Below are 12,233 nucleotides of genomic sequence, written 5' to 3'. Positions count from 1 at the left end.
TTTTTGAAGATGGCCATTCTCACAGGAGTGAGGTCATATCTCATTGTGGTTTTGACCCCACATTATCCACATTAATTTGTAGAACTGAGCATAATAATTGGGGTGCTTGCATCCCTCATTCATCTTAGGCATATTTATAAAACTTCAAGAATACCATGGTCCTGTGTTCACTATCACAACAGTCACGGCCTAGTGTCACTCCTTAGAAAGGGCCAGGAGTACAAGACTCAAGTCCATTGCAACCAAACGCATTTCCAGTGAGGCTAATGACTTGTGCATAAAAATTAGAATGATTGTGGGAAATCCTACACGGTAATGAAAAGGAATGGCACCTCACTTCTATCTTGTTCTTGGGCGCTCCAAGACCCATGGGTTCCCCACGGCAGGTGTTCAGCAGACAGAGAACTAATTCTTGGTGAAGGATGGATCTGCATGAAGAGGGAAAATTTTGACGTTTTCGCCACGTGGCGATAAACAGGTGTTCTGACGGACACCCTGTCAGCCGCCGAGGCAGGAGAGGAAGGTTCTGGATCTTCAGTGCACAGACCGCCCAAGGAGAATGACCCAAGTGGTCCCAATCTGGCAACCAGCACTTTAGATAAACGAGAGATTAAACACAAGAAAAGCTTATCTCTCAGTTGTCTCCTGTCCTCTTAAGGGTTTATTCGAACCTTTGTCAACACGTTCTAAGGCCACTTTGTTTTACTTTCTAACTTTATTTGCTTTAAACTTTCAAACTATTCTGCTATCATTCTCTAGCATGGGCAGAGAGGGTTTTTTCTTTTTCTTTTTTTTTTTTTTTTAAGGGTTTCTTTGGGGAGCATTAAATATAGTTTTTAATCTGTTTCACTTGATTTTTATTTTAGTCATACCCACAGGAATATTCATGTATGAATCAGCCTGAAATAATGAAACTTGAATAATTGTATTTTTTGGAAATAGGTCAGTTCACAGCTACCATTAGAAAGGTAACATCTTGAAGCAATCGTTCTTTCCTGAACGTCGGTTATCAAAACTGTTGCTATGTTACCCATTCCGTGTGTGTGTGTTTTAAGATTTTATTTTATTTTTTTAAGTTATCTCTACACCCAACATGGGGCTTGAACTCACAACGTCGAGATCTTTCACATGCTCCACAGACAGAGCCAGCCAGGTGCCCCATTCCATGTGTTTTTAACGGGACAATAGTTTTTAGAAATGTAGAAATGTAGTTTTGTGGGGACAATTTTTGAAGAACAATGACTTCAGGTTAAAAATATGTGCAAAGTTTGGGACCGAAGTTCCATCTATAAGATTACTGCCAATGTACTTCACTTGATTTGAGTGTCCATATGGGTTCTTCCCCAATTATGAACACTTGACTAATGAGCATCCATATACAAAAATTCTATATTTGTAGCCTGGCTCTTCCCGCCTGTGGGGGAGGGGGGGGGTTTAACCTGGGACACCTGAGGGGGTCATGAGATGATGCTGCCACCTGGCGGTCAATAGGGGTAACTTGCATTTACCCCCAAACTATTTTCTCCAGGATCACCTACACCCAGTTCCGACCAGTTTTGCTCTGTTCCATAAATATTTATTGAGTTTCCGCTAGAACCAGGCATTGTGATAATTATCAGGTGCAGGCCTGTCCCTATATCCTTTACTTTTGCTTTTTACCTTTTGCAATTCAGTTTATTTAACTCATGCAATTGCTTTCTTAGGAACAGTCTAATTTTCACCCTCGGCCCTTCTTTCCTCCCTCAGTTCTCTCCTGGTTACCTGAGAAAGGGTTATTTACCTTCTTCTTTCTCAGGTTCCATTTATTTACCAACAAAACACTAATCACGACTTCAAGCAAAATTGTTATGCTGTTAGATATTGTTGCAGGAAAAAAGGAAATCACAAATTCTATGATTTTTTCCATGAAACTCTCAAGCCCTCAAAGGGGCCCAGAGTTCCACAAAAGTCTCTTTTTGTCTTCTCACCTAATTGTGTTTGCATCACTTTTACCCACTGTTCCTGAGGCGCCAACATTGAAGACAAAGATTTATAATTCTTCTCGTCCATTCTTGATTTTCTAGCAATAGTATATGCTGCTTTTCTTTATTTTTCATTGTAAGGATGGATCATTTAAGCTTGTTGTGGGTTAAATCCGTTTTCTTAAGATCGTTTCTAAGCATAGTCACCATTAATAAAACTATTTTTAGGGAAAATTCATTTTGAATTCAAACAAGTAAGTAAACCTTTAGAAAGGTAGAGCACTTCAACACGAGAATTCTCAGCAATTAAAAAGCAGAAATTATGGACTATTTTGTTTATGACGTAAAAAATTTGTTATTTAATAGATTAAGGTCTCACGGAATGTCTAAATGACACGATTACCTGGATGCATTTAAATTGTGATTGAATTGTAAAACATCTAGAAATCTAAGTAGTTATAAATCCAATGAGGGTAAATACAAAGTCAGTAAGGACCAAAGAATTTGTGAGAATTACACAATTTCAGAATTCTGAGAATTTCCTTAGTTCCACTGAGTGTTCATATGTCTGAAATATCCTTTTTTGCAGTTAAAACAATGGCAAAGACTAATTATAAGAAATATGTAAGCTTCAGATAAATTCCTAGAATTCCCGGTGGAATTGTTTAATCCAAGAGTGTGTACATTTGTAATTTTGAGAGGTATTGCAAATTTCCCTCCACAGATATTATTCCAGTTAGGTTTCTATCATTTTTTAAAAAAGATTTTATTTATTTACTTATTTGAGAAAGAAAGAGTATGATAGGGGGTGGGGCACAGGGAGAGGGAGAAGCAGGCTCCCCACTGAGCAAGGAACCTGATGAAGGGCTCCATCTCAGGACCCTGGGATCATGACTCAAACCTAAGGCAGATGCTTTACCAACTGAGCCACCCAGGTGCCCCTATTTTTTTTTTTTTAAAGATTTTATTTATTTATGTGACACACAGAGAGAGAGAGTGCGCACAACTGGAGGGCTGAGAGAGAGGAAAAGGCAGGTTTCCCAGTGATCAGGGAGCCCAGTGCAACCTTCCAAACCAGGACCCTGGGATCATGACCCGAGCTGAAGGCAGCCGCTTAACTGACTGAGCCACCCAGAGGTCCCTTACTTATTGGTTTTATCCTCATTTTCTAGACTCTCATTGAATACATAGTTGACCTTATTCTGCCTTCTGCATCTTTTATTCTTTTTCTGGATTTTTTGTCTTCTGTGCTGCATTCTAGACAACTTCTTCTTACTAACACCCAGTTTAGTAATTTTCTCTTTAGATGTGTCTAGACCGCTATCAAACTATATTTGAGTAATCAATTTCAGCTATGGAGTTTTTCAATTTTAGTTCTGTTTTTGTTGTTAATGTAGTGTTTACAGTTTGGGGTTCCCCGGAGATATTTTCAAGCTCCTCCCCCAGCCCCCATTTTTTCCTTCTGAACACCTAAAAGTACTTGTTCCATAGTCTGTGCTTGAGAATCGTAACACCTGCGCTGTCTGCCATGAAAATGCGCTCCGACCTCTGGGTGGGGACCGGAAATGGTTGATGGCGCCTGCTGCTGTCTGATACTGGTCGCCACATTCACGCAGAGCACACGCTTCCCATAGGTTGCTCCCAGCTTGTGACCGAGCACAGCAAGAGCCCTGAGTGAATCCTGTTTCTGGGAGACACAGGACTCCTGGGACAGGTGACTCTGGCTTAAAGACCGCCCCTCCCCCCCAACAGCCTTACTGACCTTCCTTAGAACTTCATTGTGGCTTAAGACTCTTTCCCCACCTCTTCCCCCCTCTTCCTCCTTCCTGGAGGCCAGAACTGCATTGTGGTATACCCCTCTACTCCTGTTCCTTTTCCTTCACAGGCATTTCCCCTAAGACGTTCTTGTCTTGGTCTTTGCTTTCTGGAGGACCTGGGCTAACACAAGGGGTACCAGGAATACTCCAAGATAATAGATGATGAATGCGAATTTGAGATCGTTCTGCAGGCAGTCAGGTGGGCCAGGAGGACACGAGGACACTGTCCCCATGGGTAGGCGGGGCCCAAGTAGTCCCTGGCACAAAATGGGGCTTAGTTGCTAAAGATTTCACCAGTGGTGATCTGAAACACTGTCCTGGTGAAGGGACTGCGGCAGGGATGAAGGGATTTGAGCAACATGGGGGGAGCTGTGCCCACCAAAATAGTTGGCTGTTTACCGCTAAACTGTACTGACGTCCTACAGAGGGATAATGAGAAACTAAGAGCCATTAACAAGCAGTTAATGGCTAAGTGTGAGCACTCGGTGGTAGCTTACAAAGGGGCCCTTCTCTCCTGCAGTGGGAGAGCAGGAAGTGAAGTATTGGACTGAAGACAGAGCTGTTGGACATGTTTGCATCTTCAGCCAAGGCAGACACAAAGGTTAGGGCCCTGTTGGGGAAAACCTGGGACTCTGAAACATGGGACAGAGACATCTGAATGGATGCCTGCAGCTGTTGGCTCTGGAACATTCTCCAGGCTGGCAGAGGTGGCCCACCCTCCTCTAGGAAGAGGTAGCATTTCTGAGATATTGGAAGACACTGCAAAGGACTTTTCCCCCATGAGACAACCTCTGTCCCACCTGGGGAGCATCCTGCTACCTCTCCTGGTCGCCCGGATAAGAGCTAGGGTTAAACCTCAGAGTAACTCAGCTGAAGACACACTGGGCATGATAAAGAATGAAAGAGACCATAGGCTACCAGGATGACAAGAATTCACCAGCATCGAATCCTGAAAGTGAATTTTAAGGGTGATCAATCAATACTAGTGCAATGGTGGGGTGCCTGGGTGGCTCAGTCAGTTAAGCATCCAAGTCCTGATCTCAACTCAGGTCTTGATCTTAGGATAGGGAGTTCAGGCCCCACATTGGGCATCATCCTGGGCATGGAGTCTACTTTAAAAAAAAAAAAAAAAGAAAAGACAGTGCCAGGTCATCCTGGATAAAGAATTTCTTTGGAGGTAAGATTTAATACCCTGGCAAGGACCCCAGGCAATGGGGCAAACTCCTTGCTGGGATGGCTCTTGGAAGCCTGGAGAAGGGGTTGACAAAGACACAGCTGAGTGGAAATGCCTGGGTCGCCCTGGCAATGGTAGAATCTAAGACATGTAAGTATGCTGGGATGGCCAGGTTATGTGAGGCAAGAAACCACTAGTGGGTTATGTTCTATAAGAGAGCCTTCACCGAAGCCATTGAGATGAGCTCCAGAAAGGGGCTGGTAGGAAGTTCCACAGTGGCTCTCCTCTACAGGCCAGAGCTGATGGGAGGAGCTGAGCTCATTAACAGCCACGGAATGATTAATATCCCCCGCAGTAATGGAGGCTAGGCAACAGCCCTTACACACCAGATGCCAAACGGACACAATCACAGTGACCACTGAAAGGTTAGAGAGGAAAGTCAGAGGAGCAGCCCCCTCCACAAGGATGTGGCAAGATGGCCGGTAAACTAAGCTGTCTGTGGTGCAAAAGAAGTGGGTAGACAATACACAGGAGGAAGGGTGATAATCAAACACTTCTAGGATTACTGGACACAGGATCTGAGTTGACACTGATAACCCGAAGACTCAAAGGACCAACATGTTCTTCCCCGACTGTTAGAGTGTGGGTTGATAGGTGCCAGGTGATAAAATGGTGTCCTAGTTAAGGTCAAGTCCACAGTGATCTTGGGTCCATGAAACTTTCCAGTAGTCATTTCCCCAGTCCCTGAATGTATAATTGGAATCAACATACTTGGCAGTTGAAGTAAACTCCACTTTGGGTCCCTGGCCTGTGGGGCAGCAGTTATCAGAGTGGAAAAGGCTAAGTGGAAACCTCTGGAATGACCCCTCTCCCTGATCAAGGTAGAGAATAAAAACATCTCATATAATATCACAAAGATGCATTGCACTCGTCAGTAATTTCGATGAGATAGGATGAGTAAGAGGTCTCAGTAAGATACGTGTGATCTAGAGGGTGGGAAATGAACCCTATCTGTGCCCAAATTTTCTCCTTTTATAAGGATACAAGTCATATTGGATTACAGCCCACCCTACCACCCTACATACTTCATATTACATTAATTATCTCTTTAAAGACCCCATCTCTGAAACAGGGTGGTACTGGCATTAAGACAGACATTTAGAACAATGGCATAGAATAGGAAACCCAGAAATAAATCCTTACATATTTAGTCAAATGATTTTTTGACAAGTGTGCCAAGATCATTCAATGAGAAAATCTCTCATTCAATGAGAGTGTTTTCAGCAAACAATGTTGGGCAAACTGGATCTCCACACACAACAATGTCAAACGGATCCTTACCTCACACTGTATACAAAAATTAACTAAAAATGGACCAAAGACCTAAACTTAAGACCCAAAACTACAAAACTCATAGAAGAAGACAGGGGAAGAGTTCTTGACATTGGATTTGGCAATGACTTCTCAGATATGGCAACAAAAATACAGACCAAAAAAGGAAAAGCTAGATGAACCAGATTACATCAAAATTAAAAGTTTCTGTGCATAAAGGACACAGTCAGCAGAAAGAAAGGCAACCTACAGAATGGGAGAAATATTTGCATGTCAGATGTCTGGCTGAGGGGTTGATATCCAGAATATTTAAAGCACTCCTACAACACGACAACAAAAACTGAACAAGCCAATTAGGACATAGAGGAAGAGCTTGAACAGATATTTCTCCAAAGAAGACACTCAAGTGGTCAATAAGCACTTGAAAAGATGCTCAACATCACTGATCATTGGGGAAATGCATACCAAACCCAGTGAGATCCTACCTCACGCCCATCAAGGTGGCTCCTATAAAAAAATGAAAAAACACACGTGTTAGCAAGGATGTGGAAAGATTGGAATGTTTGTGCAGTGTTGGTGGGACTGTCATATAGAGCAGCTGCTGTGGGAAACAGTATGCCAGGGCCGCAAACACTTAGGACCACGTATGATGCAGCAACTCTGCTCTTGTGCCTGTACCCAAAATAGCAAAAGCAGGGCCATGAAGAGATACTCACACACCCGTGTTCACCGTGGTATTAATTCACAATTGCCCAAAGATGGAGGCCACCGGAGGATCCATCAGGGGATGAATATGTAAACAGAATGTGGGCTATCCACACAATGGGATATCATTTTGTCTTAAAAAGTCATGACCTTCTGACACTTGCTGTGACCCGAGGGAACCCTCATCACGCTGAGTGAAATGAACCTGTCACAGAAGGACAAATACTGTATGATTCCATTTATTTGTGATACCTCGAGTGGTCAAATTCACAGAGACAGAAATCGAATGGTGGTTGTCAGGGACCTGGAGGAGAGGGGAATGAAGAATTATTATGTAATTGGTACAGCATTTCTGTTTTGCAAGATAAAAAGGGTTCTGTAGGTGACTGGTGGTGATTCTGGCATAATAATGGGGCTACACTTGATGCCACCGGACTGTACTCCTAAAAATTGTTAAGATGGTACATTCCATGTTAGGTGTCTTGTTCCACAATTTAAAAAGAAGAAGCAGATCCCAAAATAATAACTACAGTAAAATTCCACTCATATAAAAAAAAAAAAACTATGCTTTTGTAGATGGTATAACTGCAAAGAAAAGTAAGGACATGATTCTTTTTTTTTTTTTTTCCTAATTTATATTGGGCGCCTGGATGGCTCAGTGGGTTAAAGCTTCTGCCTTCAGCTCAGGTCATGATTCCAGGGTCCTGGGATTGAGTCCCACATCGGGTTCTCTGCCCAGCAGGGAGCCTGCTTCCTCCTTTCTCTCTCTCTCTGCCTGCCTCTCTGCCTACTTGTGATCTCTGACTGTAAAATAAATAAATAAAATCTTTAAAAAAATTTTCTATTTATTTATTTATTTGAGGGAAAGAGTGTGCAAGCGGGCAAGCGGGGAGAAAGGCAGAAAGGGAGAGAATCTCAGACAGACTCCGCACCAAGCGCAGAGCCCCATGCCGGGCTAAATCCCAGGACCCCAAGATCATGACCTGAACCGAAACCAACAATTGGACCCCCAACCGACTGAGCCACCCAGGCACCCAGGAAATGATTCTTTAAAAGGTTAATAAGATAAATGCTTCTTGTTTCCACCAGGGATAGAAAGTGATGAGGGAGGGACTTTGGGGGGTGCTGCCTGTGTTTATTTCTTGGTTCAGGTTGTTACATGGATATTTGCTTTATTACTGTCTTTAATGGCAGGGGAAGAACTTGACTGCTCTAGATTATTCTATAAGGCAGTAGTGTGGAAAAAGCAACTGATGGTTTGCTGGAAACCTCACAGTCTTCCACCAAAACAGCTCTGGGATTTCTCCTTTCCATTCTCCCTGATGGGTTTCAGCCTGCCTCATGCAAACTTGGCCAGCCAGGCCCTGGGGGAGGAGGTGGGAGAAGCCACCAGCCCTCTAACACGCTTGTCTTCAAACTGACCCGGGGCTTGATTTCTATCTCCTACCTCTTCACAATACAACTACATTTATAATTTTTCAGTTTTGTTAAAAACATCAGGTGAGTTTTGGAGCCTTAATTCAGTTCGGTGTGGAAAAGAAAGATGTGCTTAAAAATATCCAACTCACAACTCTGCTGTCAAAAGTTTCTGGTGACCCATCAGACATCATCCGTATTACTGCTCCCAAGAATTTGATGACCACTCATTATGAGCCTTATCTAAGAGGAGCACAGTGACAGTGGGTGAGAAGGCATGACATGATTCATTAGTAACCAAGCACCTCTTGCATCCAAGAACTTCAAGTAGAAATAACTTCAGGTCCTCTTGAGTATGAAAGACAAAAGTAGGGGTGCCTGCGTGGCTCGGTTGGTTAAGCAGCTGCCTTCCGCTCAGGTCATGATTCTAGAGTCCCAGGATCTAGTCCCACATTGGGCCTCCCTGCTCAGTGGGGGGTCTGCTTCTCTCTCTGACCTCTCCCCTCTCATGCTCTCTCCTCTATCTCTCAAATAAATAGATAAAATCTTAAAAAAAAAAGACAAAAGTAATATACAATGTGTCTAAAGTGTTTCAGGGCTAGATGTTCACCCCTGGGTAAGGAGTTGGGAGGCAGTCAGGAAAATCAAGGTAAGCATTGAAGACTTGGAGGAAGTTATTGTCATAAAATATGGTAGAACAACAAGAGAATAAGCAAATAAATCATGCTATTCTTGCTGGGCGATTCCTAGTGAATGATGACAGCTACACAGATTTTTAACACATCACTGTCTATAATTGAGATCAAGGAAATAAAAGTTAGGAAAAGAGACATGAGGTTTTAATAACACAACAAGCATGATCTAGTGGTTATATAAAAATCCATCAAAATCCTAGAGGAGAACACAAGCAGTAACCTCTTTGACATCAGCTATAGCAACTTCTTTCTAGATACGTCTCCTGAGGCAAGGGAAGCAAAAGCAAAAACAAACTATTGGGACTACATCAAGATAAAAACCTTCTGCACAATGAAGGAAACAATCGACAAGACTAAAAGGCAACCTATGGGATGGGAGAAGATATTTGCAAATGACACATTTGATAAAGGGTATCCAAAATATATAAAGAACTTCTAAAACTTAACTCCCCAAAACAAATAATTCAGTTAAAAAATAGGCAGAAAAGATGAATAGGCATTTTTCCAAAGAAGACATACAGATGGGCAACAGACGCATGAAAAGATGTTCAGTATCTCTCATCACCAGGAAGTGAAAGTCTATTTTTTTTTTTTAAGATTTTTATTTATTTGACCGAGAGAGAGAGAGAGAGAGAACAAGCAGGGGGGAGCAGCAGCCAGAGGGAGAAGCAGGCTCCCTGCCAAGCAGGAAGCCCAATGCAGGGCTCCATCCCAGGACCCAGAGATCATGACCTGAGCCAAAGGCAGAGGCTTAACCGACTGAGCCACCCAGGTGCCCCAAGGAAATAGAAATCTAAACTATAATTAGGTGTTACCTCACACCTGTCAGGATGGCTAAAATTAACAACATAGGAAACAATAGCTGTTGGCAAGGATGTGGAGAAAGGGGAACCCTCTTAACACTGATGGTGGGAATGCAAGCTGGTGCAGCCACTGGGGAAAACAGTGTGGAGGTTCCTCAGAAAGTTAAAAATAGAACTACCCTATGACCCAGCAATTGCACTAGGAGGTATTTACCCAAAGGATACAAAACTACAGATTTGAAGGGGCACCAGCACCCCATTGTTTATAACGTTATCAACAATAGCCAAACTATGGAGAGAGCCCAAATGTTCATCGACTGATGAATAGATAAAAAGGATGTGATATAGATCTCATAAATGTGATATTTATCACATAAATATATATCACCTTATATAAAGGTACACACACACAGGAATATTACTCATCCATCAAAAGGAATGAAATCTTGCCATTTGCAACAATGTAAACTAGAGGGTATAATGCTAAGTGAAGTAAGTCAGTCAGAAAAGACAAATACCATATGATTTCCCTCACATGTGGAATTTAAGAAGCAAAACAGATGAACATATGGGAAATGAAAAAAAGGGGCAGACCAGAAAACAGACTCTTAGCTCTGGGGAACAAACTGATTTGTTGCTGGGTTGCTGGAGGGAGCTGGGAGGGGGGATGGGCTCGATGGGGGATGGGCATTAAGGAGGACACTGGCCGAGATGAGCTCCTGGTGTGCTGTGTCTGCGATGAGTCTCTAATTGGAAGTGTAAACTGATGAAACAGAAAACAAACCACCGAGAAGATTATAAAACCCGAAGCTGATTCAGTGCAAAAACTAGCGAAACGGTAAAGTGTGCAAGTGAGATGGAGCTGGAAAAAATGAGATGAAACACCCACACAACACACAGGGACTAAAACAGAGACACTGCTTCGGAGGAAAAAGAGATTCTGAAAGCCAGAAGAGAATGCTTGTCACAACTTGATGGCAATAAATAGGAAAACGGATAAAATGATTCCCAAAGTAAGTATAACTTATCGAAAGGGACTCAAAAAGCAACAGAGCCTGACTATATCAAGAATCCTGGAAGAATTTTACCAGTGGTTAAAAAAAAATCAACCAGTCAACCCTCCCAGAAGTGCTCAGCTTATAACAAAGGATTGCCTGGACAATATGAAAACTCTTCTATTTTCTAATTTTATTTTATTTTTAAAATTTGTTTATTTGAGAGAGAGAGTGAGTGAGGGAGAGTGCAAGCAGGGGCAGGGGCAAAGAAAGAGGGAGAAGCAGACTCCCCACTGTGAGTAGGAGGCGGGGCAAAGGAGGGAGTGGGGTGTCTAGGGGTCTTGGTCCCAGGACCCCAGGATTATGATCCGGGCTGAAGGCATACACTTAGCTGACTGAGCCACCCAGGTGCTCCTAAAGAGTTTTTAAAAGAGACAAAGAAAGAGTCCTCCCAATGAATACAATCTTGGCCAGAACAGCGAAAGAAAGGAAAGTTATAAAGAACCTCATTTGCGAACACAGTCGCAAAAACCCTAAAAAAATTTTGGCAAACTGAGCACCAGCAATATATAAATAAAGGAATTTATCATGAACAATTGGATTTATTGCAGAGTGCGAAGAGAGCTTAAAATTAGAAAATTGTGTTTCTGTTCTTTGTCACATTGGCAGATTAAAAGGGAAAAGGATGAGAGCATCTTGGAAAACACCGAAATAGCATTTGATAAAATTCAGTGTCAATTCATGATAACATCTTGTTTTTACTAAAATAAGAATAGAAAAGAATTTCCTTAAGCTATTTTTCATTTTCCAAGGAAATAAAAAATCTGAAGTAAATTTGGCAAAATGTCAAGTAAATCAGAGCACTGGGCCCGTAGGTGACCGCATTGTAATTTCCTCAGCTTGGTTTTTTGTCTGTTTTGGTTTAGGATCATTTGGATGTTAAGTGGAAAAACAATTGAAACAATAAAGGAAGTGATGATGTAGAAAACTCACAGAATTGAGGCTGATAAAAGAACAGGTAATGAATAATCCCTAAGAAAATTTAAATAAATGAAAATAAGACAACCTTTTAAAAAAATAATTATTTATTTGTGAGAGAGAGATTGAGAGAATGAGTGAAGAGGCAGAAGGAGAAGCAGACTCCCCACAGAGCAGGGATCTTGATGTGGGACTCGATCTCTGGACCTTGGGATCAGGGCCTGAGCTGAAGGCAGAAATATGCTTAAATGACTGAGCCACCCAGGCGCTCCCAAAACAATTATTTTTGTTACCACACTTTAGGTGGTGTCTTGGTCTGTGTAGGCCACTGTAATTACATATCATGGACTGAGTGGC

Source organism: Lontra canadensis, unplaced genomic scaffold, assembly GCF_010015895.1.
Source record: "Lontra canadensis isolate GAN:19392208 unplaced genomic scaffold, GSC_riverotter_1.0 scaffold39, whole genome shotgun sequence".
In the NCBI taxonomy this organism is placed as follows: domain Eukaryota; kingdom Metazoa; phylum Chordata; class Mammalia; order Carnivora; family Mustelidae; genus Lontra; species Lontra canadensis.
This window is presented reverse-complemented; position numbering follows the sequence as displayed.